Genomic DNA, 13,385 nt, shown 5'->3' with positions numbered 1-13,385 from the left:
TTTCAACAGCACAAAGAGTCAAACCATCATTTGTGGAAAAATCAAAAAAAGCCCATCTTGTCTCTGTGATCTCAGCCTGTGTATGCATGGATTTCCTCTATGCAATTACCAAATCCTCTTGGATACAAAGACATAAACAAACTAACCAATAGTTCTGACTGCACTGAGTCCTTGCCTTCAGCATCAGAGGCTGCACAGTCCACGTCAGTCTTCCTGATTTAATTTTAATTCAGTGCCTTTATCGATTGCTTGTAAATGTGTCCATTTGGAAACCGTAGCAACTGAAATCTTGTGTTACATAAAGCAGTGTCAGTGCTAACTTCTCTGCTTAGGGTTTGCAATGCACATTTTATCTAACATCTCTGGGTTCCTGTTAACGTCTGCATGGGGATTTCAATTTTCATTGTCATATGTCTCTAAGTAACAATGTGACAACTGTTCAATAGGTAGCTCTGGTCCAAACAATATAACTCTGCTCTAAAGCATATATGTAGTTATTCTTTCTTTCCCAAACATCTAAAAGAAACAACCACTTTGTGGGCTGTTCTGAGAATGAAAAAGTAATCTCAAAATGCACTTTCTTTCTGCTATTCCTGCATTAACTCTTCAGAGGAAAGGCTGGGCAGAGGGTTTAGGTCAGACGGAGAGTTTACATCTACAGCGCCAGCTCATACCACTTCAACTACACTATAAGGACCAACTGATGATTTCCCATGTGACCGTTGCATAACTATCTAGTGATCACACCTCCGGCCCTTCTAATTTGAGCTAGATTTGAAGTCAGTTCACTTCAAGTGACCTTTGCAACTTCTGTCATCTGTTCAGGGTCCTGTAGAAGTGGTTGTTACCAAAGGCCTTCTCAAACACAACTGAAAACTGCGGTAGGATGTTTTTTTCAGCCAATGATCTATTCATCCCTTTCCCACTCCACATATGTATTCCTTCCACCTCTCCTCTCCTTGTTAATTCGCTCCTTATCCTTTATCTCTTCGTCTATCTTTACTTTGTTAGAGGATCGTGACAAGGCTGGAACAGACTTAGTGCTGATCTAAGTGTGGGTGGTAGGGGATGGGGAGGGTGAAGCCAGGCTAGCGCACAGCCCTGTGTAGCTGTGAATGTCCTTGGGACGTGGAAGGGGGGATCACAGTGGGTCGCTGTTACTGCTGGCTGCCGTGGGGGTGAAAATTTGCCTTAGCTTTTCCATCACTGTTGAGCGAGAACCATATCTCAAACCCCATCATTACATAGTGGAGAAGCTAAACCAAAGTGTGTTTGTGCTAACTCAAATCCATCTCTACTAATCCCTACTAAAGATCAACTAGAAATCAGCTGATTTACATTAGTTTCACTAACTCAAAAATAATGCTTGAAAAAATGTTGTAATAAACTTTGACACAGATCCAAAAACCAATGCTTTTCAGGCTGACATTGTCAGGGAGCAGGAGGAGCAGGTCTGCTCCTCGAGGCGGGATGAGCCGGGAGCTGAGGGTGACCCCAGCGCAGGCAGTGGCCCACCAAAGGGGCACCCTCCCACGGGGGCTGACCTGGGGGCTGGTAACAGGGTCCATTTCACAAATTTTTATTATTTTGTTTTTGCAAGCATGGCTTTCTTTTTGATTTGCCGTGTTTCTATGAAAATCCTGCAAGCCTTGGATAGCACCTACTTGTCAAGAGAAATACTTACTGCCTTAAATTGTTGGTGTTTTAATATAAAAATGTTGTGAATTGATTAACTTTTTGTGAGCTTTGGTCCGTTTGAATTCTCCCATGGCTCCTCTGGTACCTGTCAGCCTAAGAAATGCTGCTCTAGCCAATAGTTTATATTGTCAGCAAGCTGCTTCGGTAAATTAAAAAAAAAAGATTAACCTGGAAGTAATCAGGCAGCTTTCTTGAACATGAAGCCACTTTTACTGAGATGCCTGCTGGCGTTTAGATAACCGTAGTATTTATTTGTGGTGAAATTGTCTCTAGAGGCCTCCACCACCCTGAAGTGTTTGCTGTTCTGCTCTCCTTAGGCACGTGCATCCGGCGTCACCCCACAACCAAGACGCTTGAAAAGAAACAGGAACCCGCCGAGGGTGGGTGGGGAGAGAAGCTGTGGGGCTGCCCGAGGGACCTGGTAACGGGCGAGCAGGCGGCGGGAGGCTGAGCTGGTCTGAGCCCTCACCGACAGCTGCCTTCACTGAACTCCACTCCCCATGAAAGTTTAGATTTCTCCATTTGCAAATCATCATTGATGCTTATATGCTCCCCCCCGCCCCCCGATTTGTTCTCAAAAGGTTGTTTCTACAGCCCCAGGAGAGCATGGGGAATCCCCAGCCGCTCTGCGTTCCCCCTCCATCTCGCAGCCCCGGCAGAGGGGCTTTACTTGCGCACCCGGGGCTCCGTCTGCCATCCTGTGAAGAGAAGAGGAGGGACTAGGGTTCTCGCTTGTAACTCATTCCACAACACTGAAACACAAGCCTTCCTGTGCAAGTATACCCACCTCTGTATTTACATTACCTTAACCCACTATTTCATGGTTTTATGACCAAAACAAAAAAAAAGGGCCAGCTTCACTAGTTTGTTCAATCTGCTTTTCTGCTTTGTGGCGCTCCAGCAACGCAAAGCAACAGTAAAGCCTGCTTAATTGGGTGATTAAACTTCACAACTGCTCTGAAGCGATAAAAGGCAGCCAGAATGCCCCAGGAAATCTTGCCCATCAGTTGGGAAAACTAAGGATGCACAAACACCTCCTCGGAGCCGCCCCAGCCCCTGCACAGAGGCCGAGCATCGTCTCCGGCCTGGCTGGGCCGCGCAGGCCACAGGGTGTCCGGAGGACAGGCGCACATAGGGTTTCATCAGAGTTTACCTTTGCAGGAAGGCAGGCATGGCCCCTTCTTCTTTAAAAGGTACTTTTCATTGTTTATAATGCAAGTGCACTGAAGATAATGGTGCCTGAGGCGTAAAAATTGGGCCCTGATCTTGTCAAACCCTTCAGCTGTGTGTCAGCAGAAAACCCCCTGCGGTGGTGGTTTGAGGATCTAATCGTGCTCTTCAGCAGCGCCGCCGATGTTAACATGTTGTCTTTGCTTCTAGTAACCCATCTGGAAATAGAGTAACAACTTTACTGCTAGCAGTCTCATCCTTCTTGGAGACTGTTGCGGTCACTAGTGTTTGTTTAAAAAACCGAAAATAACAGAAGTGGTGCAGCGCAGGAGGCAGGTCCGGGAGCAATGCTGGGCTCTGAGTCTGCTTCTGAGCCCCTGGGTGACCTTGAAGCGAAGTCCCAGGTGCGAGCGGTACCTCCTTTGGGAAGGCGGAGGTCTGGGTTTGAAGCTTGCATTATAAACCTACCTCTTCAGATGTTTGCTGTAACTATCTGGCAGTATTTGCTTGCAACGCCTCTTCCAGAGGCGAGGTGTTAAATATGCCAGGAAGGGGTTAAGCGGGTCTGGCAGTTTCATAAAGGCAGGCATTTTGTTACTCCCTGAGGAAATGGGAGCTACTTTGTAGAGAAAGAGGGGACATGGGCTGTGCAGGGTTCAGAACTACCCACAGAGAGACTCAAAATGAACCATGTAGAGATTGTAACTGGAATATGAAGTTATTGCCAATATGCTTGTCAGTAAAAACCATCTCTAGGAAGAAGAAGAATTTTTATTCTAAAGCAGGAAGATTTAGTTTAAGATTATGTAAGTAAAGCACCCACACAAAACCTGCTATTCCTTTTCCTTACTCCATTCACATTAAAAAAATATACTTGTTCTGTTATAAAGGACTTGTTTTGCACTTACCCTTAGCAGTGCAAGTAGCTGGGAAATGTCCCTTTTAGATTTTGTGGCTGCTTAGTTACCGCAGCTTCTTGCTATCCAAATAGACTCGCTCTGTCAGGGCTGCGAGATGGGGAGAGATAAACACAGGGAGCAATTGTGGCTTCCTGCCACCAGCCCGGCTCAGAAAGCAAGAAAGCAAGAGCAGATGAACCGCTTCTGCAGCAGCGGTGGGAAGCTGTGGCCTCACAGGAATAGGGCAGCTGAAAGGCACAACCCAATGTTCCTGAGAGTGGGATAAGAAACGTCAAATAATGCGCTCTTTTCTAGTTCCACTTCGCTTGTGCAAGAGTTTTGAGGCAGCCGTTACTCTGCCAGGAAACACTGCATGTAGATATGCATCGAAAGTATCGGGTTTGAGGTAATGCAGTGGGATGCTCTATGTGCAAAACCTACGATGGTGGCAGACAAATTAAAAATGAGGTAATATAGTCATTTATCAGCTGGGATCATTGCATCAGTGTTGCCTAAAAGTAACAGTCAGGTGTTGAGTTTTGTCACCTGCTCGTTGTACATTTTCCTTGTTTATACAAGTTTGGAAACTGTGACTGGAAAGGAATAAAAAGAAAACTAGATGATGGGAGAGAAAATAAGTGAAATTAAACAAAAACAATACCGTTGAAATTAAAGAAGCACCAGCGGTGCAAAAGAGGCAAGATCCGACACACAAACATCTCTCAAGCAAACCAGCCTCTCCGTTCACTTCGGTGGGACGTGGAGCAGGCAGTTTTCCTATCAGAAACTGCAGGGCTTGTTTCTGCTATCGTAGGGCTTTGTAACAAGAGTTTAATCAGACCCGCTTGTGCAGAGGGAGGGAAATAACATCATCTGTTTGTTGTTGTTTTAACTTTCAGCGGGGTTGCGCGGGGTGCAATTAACTGGTGCTAACAGTAGCTAAGCCCAACCGTGTTTCATGCTACAGGAAAGTTACACAATGCTGTGGGTGGCAGAGTATTTCTGGGAGGCACACGGCGCTGCGGACTTTGCTTGCATCACTTCCTGAAATAGAGATTGACTGATGTGATATATTTTTATTTTTATTCGGCTTTTTTTCTCAAACCACACATTAACACTCGTTTGCAGAGTTAGGTTGTGAAAAGAAGACCATAAATGCTCAAACCCAGGTGCTCCATTTTTTAATGTAAGCTCTCCCTGACTTTCCAATTTTTTTTCTGTTTCTCTGGCATCTCAGAATGGAAACTCTGCTAAGGCACTGAATAAAAAGGGAATGGCTTTATTGAATTAAAATTATATTCCTTGCAATATTTATCATCATTTTAATTCACTTTATTTTGAGCTGTCCTCGACTTGTGCTTTCTTAATGTGTTGCAGATTTCTGAGTTGACAGCGGGTAACTGTGAGGAGCCAAAAGCTGGTCAGGATGCACTTGGAGTTTTAACTCACAGGAAAGTGTAGGAGGTAGTTTAGAATTTAAGTTTTTTTTTTTTTCCATGGGAAAAAGATACCTCTTCTCTCTCCCTTGTGCATGGGAGAGATGTGAAAGAAGGGAGGTCTGGCGACTTCCTGCTTTCCTACTTGGCAAACCCATGACAGCAACTGTCAGCCGCCTACCCTTTAGCCCACTGTTGACCATTGACTGAGTATCTTTGATGAAATGATTAACAGAAATGGATTTCATTATGATATATTGCACATTGAGATTCAATCTCTACCAGGACTAGAGGGGAACACAACTCTGGGAAACAGCATTTCTATTTGTCTAGTGTTTCTACATGACATTCTTTAATCAAAACCCTTTTGTTTCATTGAATTAGTCTTGATTATGCTTTTACTATTAATGTGAACTAGGCAACAAGTTTAGATTTGAGAACTAAAAGTTATTCTTTCTTGCGCTAAGCTACTAATAATCAACAACAGGGAAGGATATGGGATGACAATCAAATGTAGACATGGTTCATCACTGAAAAATGACAGCTCATCAGCTGAGCTGCAGGAGCACTCGTAATGAAAATACAAATGCGTTTTTTCTGTAGTGGTTTAAATCCATATATTTAACTTCTTATTTTCAACTCATGTATAGCTAATGAAACAGCTCAGTATCCCATTTCCAACAACGGGTGCTTGAGGAAAAAAAAAGAAAAAAGGTGGAAAAAAGGCATGAACCAACAAATTTCCTCCCTTTCCTGACCTTTCTAGTGAACAGCTAGCAATTTGCTCTTTCTCCAATATAAACTGTGTATGGATTATCCTGTTTAATAAGCAGCTTTGGATCTACACTCCGTGAATTTCTCTCTCCTATTTTTTTTAACTCATTTGTACTTTTAAGTACAAAATCTGCAATTCACTTACTTCTGCATTAAGTAAAAAAAAAAAAAAATTCAATTTGTTTTCAGTTTGCTGCCTACCAGTTTCATTGGATGTCCCTTATTGTAAGGAATAATGAATCATAAATCTATTCACCTTCTTGATCCCAACGCTGTTTTTTTGTATGTCCCAGCGTGTCTTTTTCACACGCATCTTTCCCAAGGTGAGAAATGTGATCCATGTGATTTTCTCACACGGGATCTGGCCATCATCTCTTGCTCACCTCTGAGGTGTTTCTACCACTGCTTACCAAAACTGATCATTCAGATTTGGATTGTGGTGGCACAGTCATTGGTTTTTTTTTCAGTTGGCTTTTGACCACCACTGACCATTGCAAGCATTTCTAGGTGAATATCTGTTAGGCATTTTTTAGATTACATTTAGGGATACATACATCTCCCCGAGTCTTAATGTGGAAGCCTGTCTTCCAGACATGGTTTTGTCGTGCACTCTGATGGCCAGGTCTTTAATCTTATGTTGTCTGCTCTAAAATCAGTATCTATTCTGAGAATGGAATAGCGACCTTCAGTTTGGGAAAGAGTAGAACATTAGAGATCTTTCTGACAGCAGAAAACCAGATTGCATTAAAAATTAACCTGCTTTAAGTCTTTTGCTCCTCTGTTCAATAATGTGTCGTTTTCACAAAGGCTATGAGACATTGGGAAAAAATAACCGTTAGGCTATGATATTTATTAATTCAAATTAGAAACTTAAACTTAATTATTATGGTCTTTTATATCAGCATTGAGGCATAATATTAAAATCCTTAATTCAACCTAGTGAAAATATCAGATCTATAACAAGGCACACTAAGCTGCGTTCTGTTTTTTCCTGCTTGGTGATGGTCCTCATTGATCCCTATTTAACTTACTGCCTATAAAAAAAAAAACAAGCTCTAAATGAGCAGCACCTGGAAAGGTCAAGGAATGACTCTTTGAAAACTCTTGTTCAAATATGCCAAGAAGAAGTGGAGGGAAGTGACTGTAGCACTAGCACAGGAATTTGTAAGAGGTGAGGAAGGCTGGCTGCAGCCATATTAGGGCTGTGGAAAAGGCATGATTTTGCTTCTTCAGTATTGATTGTATCTGAAAGATCCTGTTTCCCTTCTTCTCCCGCACACGTTTTCTACAGATTAGATGGATATCTGTTTACACTGAAAAGGGGTTTTGCCTCTACCTTAGCTCTTTTTCTATCCTGCATAATAACTGCTGCTAAAGAAAAGCATTCATTTCTTGCTCCTCTGCTCTGTAATCGTTGATGGAATCTGTCTTATTCCAATTAAAATGATAAATCATGGGGCCATGGCAAATTTCCCGTGCTTTAAGAGAGCCTTGCTTGAGACAGTTGTATTCGGTTTGTTGTGTTGTGCTGGGGCTCGTTGCTCAATACCTCTCCGTTTAAATGAAAGGTCCTTTTGTCTGGGAGCAGGAGCTGGAATGCCAAGACACAGCACTGCTGCAGCACCCAGCTCCCCTCGCTGCCGTGGGGAATAGGTGCCGGGCTGCTCAGCCACCAGCTTCCTTCTGCTTTAAATCAAGATCTGTTGAAACAAGCACACCTCTCTCAGATGCTTCATCGCTCTGGGAGTTCTGAGCTAAATCCTTATCAACCTGTTGTTTCACCTTTTATAAATACTGCGTCTCTCTCCAATGATGGACGGAACAGTTTTGTGCGGCATCCCAGGACTGTGCTTTGCCTCATCTTTGCCCCGAATGGTGTAAGTTCCATTTGCGAAGTATTCCCCAAAATAAACAAGCAAAAATCTGGGAGTACTTAATGCTGCCATTGCACATCCCCAGATGCAAACAGTTTATGGCATATTAGAAATAATTTTTGCAGCTGGTCAGTATTTTAATTTCAAAGATCTTCTTTTCATAAAAATGCTGATATAGTTTCATTTTCATCAAAACACTGATTTTGAAAAGCATGCTTTTGCACTTAGAAATATTCACCCAAATTTTGCTCAGAGTTTTGGGGATGTCAGTACACATGTTGCTTGTAATTCTTTTTCAACTGAGAAAATGAAGAGCAGGAAGTAAAAATATTGCTTTGTCTTCTCTTCTAAACATCTTTTGTGTTTTTCCACCTTGCCCATGAAGAGAGGAAAATAAATAATACATAATAGTCCTCTACTTCCTCCATTGTTTTTCATCTTTTCCTAGCTCTGAACTATGCTTGTACAGAATTTCACCAATAGTTTGGTAATTTGTTGTTTATCATATTTTTTTATTTGTTTGTTAATCTTTTAAAGGAATATGAATTGCTCGGAAAGACAGTGAAGCTAAAGCTAATGCTAAAACCCTATAGTTTGTGTTTTAGAGGGGTCTTTTAGACAGTCTACATTTTACAAGATCCCTGCACACAATTATTAATAATGGCTTTTTTTAAGAACACTCTCTGCTTCTTATAAAGCCAACAAAATAAGAGGTGGTAATCATAAACATAATAATATAATGGATATAAACAAAAAAATAAAATTATCCCTCTCAATTTTGATTATTGAGACTTAACTTAAAACATTGAACGTCTTATTTTGCTCCATAATTTCAGTCATAGCTAAAATCCACTAATGAGTACAAGAAATTCTCCATTGGTTTCATTGGAATGTGGGTGAGATGCTTTAAATTTAAATTATTGTGCAGTTTTGAAGAGAATCAAAGTGAAAGTACAAACAACTTCTTTAAAAGCTGTCTGCAGTTTTCATGTTTCCAACACACTGCTCAATTAGAATGCAAGACCTGAGAGTTGTATTTATTTTTATCTTTGAACTGTGAGTCTATTGTACTAAGGGTGAATTACATTTTTTAAAAATAAAAGAAATTTTTCTGTCCTCTTCATATGCTATCACATCAGCGAACAACTGTTTCAGCACACAAAAGCAAGAGACGTGATGTTTGTTTTGGTTTCTGAGTGCTTTTGCATTTCTAAATCCAAGGGACGGGAGTGGTAATGAAGTGCTTTAAGTACTTGGAAAAATAATACACCAGGATTAACTATTCAACAAGTTTAGAGATCATGGTGGGGACAGCCTGGGCTCTTTCTGAAGTTGTGAAGTTCCCCATTTTCTGAAGAGGAACAGCATGAGGCAATAGAGACTCCAAAAAAGAAAAAAAAGTAGATTTCACCAGCCTCAGAGGGTGATAGGTAAAGTCAGAGGGAAACAAATAAGTTGGGAGAAGAGATAGCGGGAGAGGAGCCGCCGCTGCGGGAAGCTCCGTTACCCACCTGGGTGCAGAAGAAGAATGCTGAAAACCCCAGAGTGGCTGCAACAGTAAGAGCAGCATGCTATTAAGGAAGGAGAAAGCAGAAAAGCCACGGCTGTAAGGAGCAACAGGAAATCCTTCTGTAATTGCACTAGTGGGTAAGAGGAAGGCTGCGAAAGCTTTGGTCTGCTGCGCCGAGGGGAGGAAAGATCTAAACAGATGATGCTGAGAAGGCTAAAGTGTTTAATGCCTTTTCGCTGCAGAACTCTCTGCAAAGGACATCTGCTACCAGATGGCTGGCACAAATCACCCAAGTGACAAAGGGCTAAGGCTAAAGAAAACACAAGCACTTAAGTAAGTTTAAGATTCCCAAATCAGCTAGTGAGAATGTCGCCTGATAAAATTCATCCTGAAGCATTAGAAAGAGTAAGCCTAGATCTGCTATGGGAGATTAACCTCATTTAAAAGTAGCCAACTGAAAGTTCGGCATCCAGTGCAAACTGTTTCTTTATTTTAGGGGTCCCTGACCCCCTCTCCAGGGCTCCCCCCACCCTGCCCACAGCCCAAGAGCCCATTTCAGCCCGTTGGGACCATCAGTGACGCCGCAGCAGGGCCGGTCTCCAGCTCCCCACAGCCCTGCCCTGCAGGAGTACTTAAGCTTAAAACTGTATTACCAGGTGGTCTCACTCCCTTTTCAGTAAATATGTCTAAATAAGGAAGGAAAATATCCACCGACCCCTGTAACAATGCAGATTAAATCTTTTCCCTTGCATGCTCCAAAGTGTGGAAGATCCATTCCAAAATATCTGTGGCTGCCACCTGTTCCCTCCACATCCTGACCTCCATGCAAAATGACTTTGTTTTCCCAGCGTGTCATTTAAATGAAGGTATTCGCTCCACACATATCTGTAATACTTGCTCAGCTCTTAGGAACTGCAAGTATTCTGCACCTGGCAGATTGCATAATCCGGCCCGGTGAAAGAGAAATATGGTCTATAAGTCCTTAACATAACCCTTTCATCTCTCTTCTTGCCAGCAGCTTGTCTCTCCGCAGTTTCCTTTTACAGGGTGATTTGGAAGTTCCTTTTGAGTAGCTTACATTTTATCTCTGATTGGACATGAAATAACTCCACACGCTGTACTGGAGGGAACATGTTGTTCTGCTATCATAGGCACAGCTGCCTGGGCAGAGGAGACTATTAACAATGAGGCATCCAGATAAAGTGAGTAGATACCTGCAAAAAAAATTGCTACCTCATTAGAGATATCCTATCTTACAGCACAGCCCTTTTGAGAACCCATTTGGCTAGTGAAATATGAACCGAAAGGACAAACACGCAGATGATCCTTTTTCATCAGTTTAATTAAAAAGGAAGGCTAGTACCTACTTCTACTTCCTTTCATTTTAATCAAGCAAAAAAATGTAATGTAATTTGTGTACCACAGGCAGCCAAAATAGTAGAAAAAACCTGCTGCACAGTTTTACCAGCTTAATCTTTTTCTTCTGAATGTCATTTGGCATTTGCGCTCAGAACTCATATGGACAAAATCCTTAGAAAAATATTCAAAGGGAACACTGCCAGACTTGGTGGCTGTGTCCTACTTAAACTCTGTTCCTCTTTTAGCTTTGCATCGCCAATGAAAGGTACCCAAACAAGACTATCCATCAGCGGAAAGGCTGATTACAGAGGTGCCTGATTGCTGTGTCAATAAAGAGGGAACTGTGATTTATTTATTTTTAATGGAAAAGCACCAATCCCTCATCAAACGCATTGCTTGTTCAGCAGATGTGACTGTGCTGGCAACTGCAGAAGAACCATCGCAACCTCAGTCTCCCGTTACCCCCAGCATTGGGAAAGGAGTCGCCAGCACAAGTTCAGCTGCTACCCAAGCCCTTTGGGTCTGCTGCTAAGCATTTCTGCTAAAGAGGCACAAACTGGAAGGATCGAGGATATTTATATGTCTTTAACTGTTCTGAAGGGACTTTTTTCACTTCCTTACCACGCTCCTTTCATGCGATTTTTGAGTGGCAGTCTTTCCGGATCCAGATTGTCACTGTTCAAAATGTGTCTATTCTAGAGCCTCTTGCCCTCAAAATAACTCAAGTTAGTGTTTTACTAACTTTTCTTCAACTGTTTTTAAAAGTTATTGAATACAGACAGGCCTTCTCATTTAGGTTAATTTGAACCCAAGGGAAAAGTGATGTGACAGTGTATTTGCCTTTGAAACTGTCCCTCGTATGATGACTAGACAACTCTAAGAGAGGAAAAGAGCACCTGAGAAAATGTGGCTACCTCAGCTCTTGGTATTCTAAGAGAAAAAGGTGCCTCTGTGGTGGTGTTTTGATAGTCTTCCTGTTACTAGGGGTTGCTCCAGGAAAGATGACAAAGCAACTGCATAGGCTCTCCTCCTTCGCAATGTCTCTTCCTCTTGTCTTTTTTATTGTCACCTTTCACTGTTCATTTCCTTGTGTGTACAACCACCTTTTGATTGTATTTTTTCCTTTGTCTTCTCCCATTTATTTTCTGGAATTTACTGTGTGTGTTGATAGCCTTTAGTAGCAGAAGGCAGAGATCCAGCAATTGAAAACTGCTTACGTCTCATCTCTTCGTAGAAAAAAAAGCCCCGTGAGCAGTTCTGGACGGAGGTGCATTAGCAGAGTTATACGGGCAGGTTTATTCATCTAAAATGTCTTCTTAAGAAGGCAGGACAAAAGCACATTGCAAAATAGTTTGGGTTTGCAAAATGTCATAGCCTTGTGCTTCTCTGCCTGCCCTGGTTTCAGGGTGCTGATGCTCTTCACTCCTTTCCCTGGGCGTTCAGGTTCCCTCCTATCACCGTGTTTGCATTTCAGTGGCTGTTCCAATTTTGCACAGAACTGTTGATTTCCTGCATGGTTCACTCCTCACAGAAGGACCTTTCCTCCCATGGGGCTTTACCATGTCCTAGGAGATGATTAGCACATTGTGGAATTGGGACGTCTTTGCAGTGGTCTGGGAAATGTTTATCCAGAAGGCCCGTCTTAACAAGCTCATTATTTACTCACTTTTATAAAATCTCCTACACTCGCATTGATCTGATTTTAGACAGCAAATATAAAGCATTCCTTAGGTTCAGTGGCAATGAAGTATTCAAATCCTTGTGAAGTTAACCTTTCTCCTTCTTGACCTTATACACAACCTTTAAATGTTTTCTTATTCACTGTGGTGTTATTGAGAATCTTATGTGTTCAAACCAAATTTGTTCACCGCTCTAGCACAACGATTCTAAGTCAAATTATAACTTTATAGAAGAGGCTACTGAAGAGCAAATCCATGGAAGTCAGCAAAGATGAAGTTGCCTTTGAAAAATTCTGCAGTGCTTCTGTAATATGAACTCCAAGCAGTCTGTCTGGATTTGCAGGCCACTGGATGTCACTTTTGCTTTACACTTATAAAACAAAACCTTGATTTTTAAGGTCTTTTGCTTTTTATGTATTGATACATTTCTGATGCAGTGCTTGTGATAGTAGAGGGTGGCACTTGGTCTCTTCTCCTTCTTGATTTCCAGACAAATCTCTCTGAGGATTACCCATTCCTCTGTGTTGTATCATGGTAACTGAAGACAATAGCAGTAGAACATCTTGTAAGAAAAATACCCCAAAGCAGGAAAGGTTCTGTGAGAAACCTTAATCCAGGTCCTTTCCTATAGGATATTCAGTGAAGAATGGTATGTAGATGGCCTCTTTGATCACATTGGAGGCGACCGTAGTTCCCTACTCAGGGTCAAGTAGGAGGCTAGACAGAAACACAGCCTAAAATATCATTTTAAGGACCACAGTGATGCAAGATGATGCATTGTTCTGGCATTTTCTTATATTTGAACTATGTAAATAAAAGTCCTAGGAGAAAGCCTGAAAGACCCTGTTGATGGTGAATTCTTCAGTGGATGAGAAAGAAGAACACTATCAAGTAATTATTACTTTAAAATCATTGTATCATGAAGCTCCTTGCATAAGAGAAACTTTTTTTTTTAACTTGCATGAATTATGAAGGCTTGGTGCACA

This window comes from Larus michahellis, chromosome 1, assembly GCF_964199755.1.
Source record: "Larus michahellis chromosome 1, bLarMic1.1, whole genome shotgun sequence".
Lineage (NCBI taxonomy): Eukaryota > Metazoa > Chordata > Aves > Charadriiformes > Laridae > Larus > Larus michahellis.
This window is presented reverse-complemented; position numbering follows the sequence as displayed.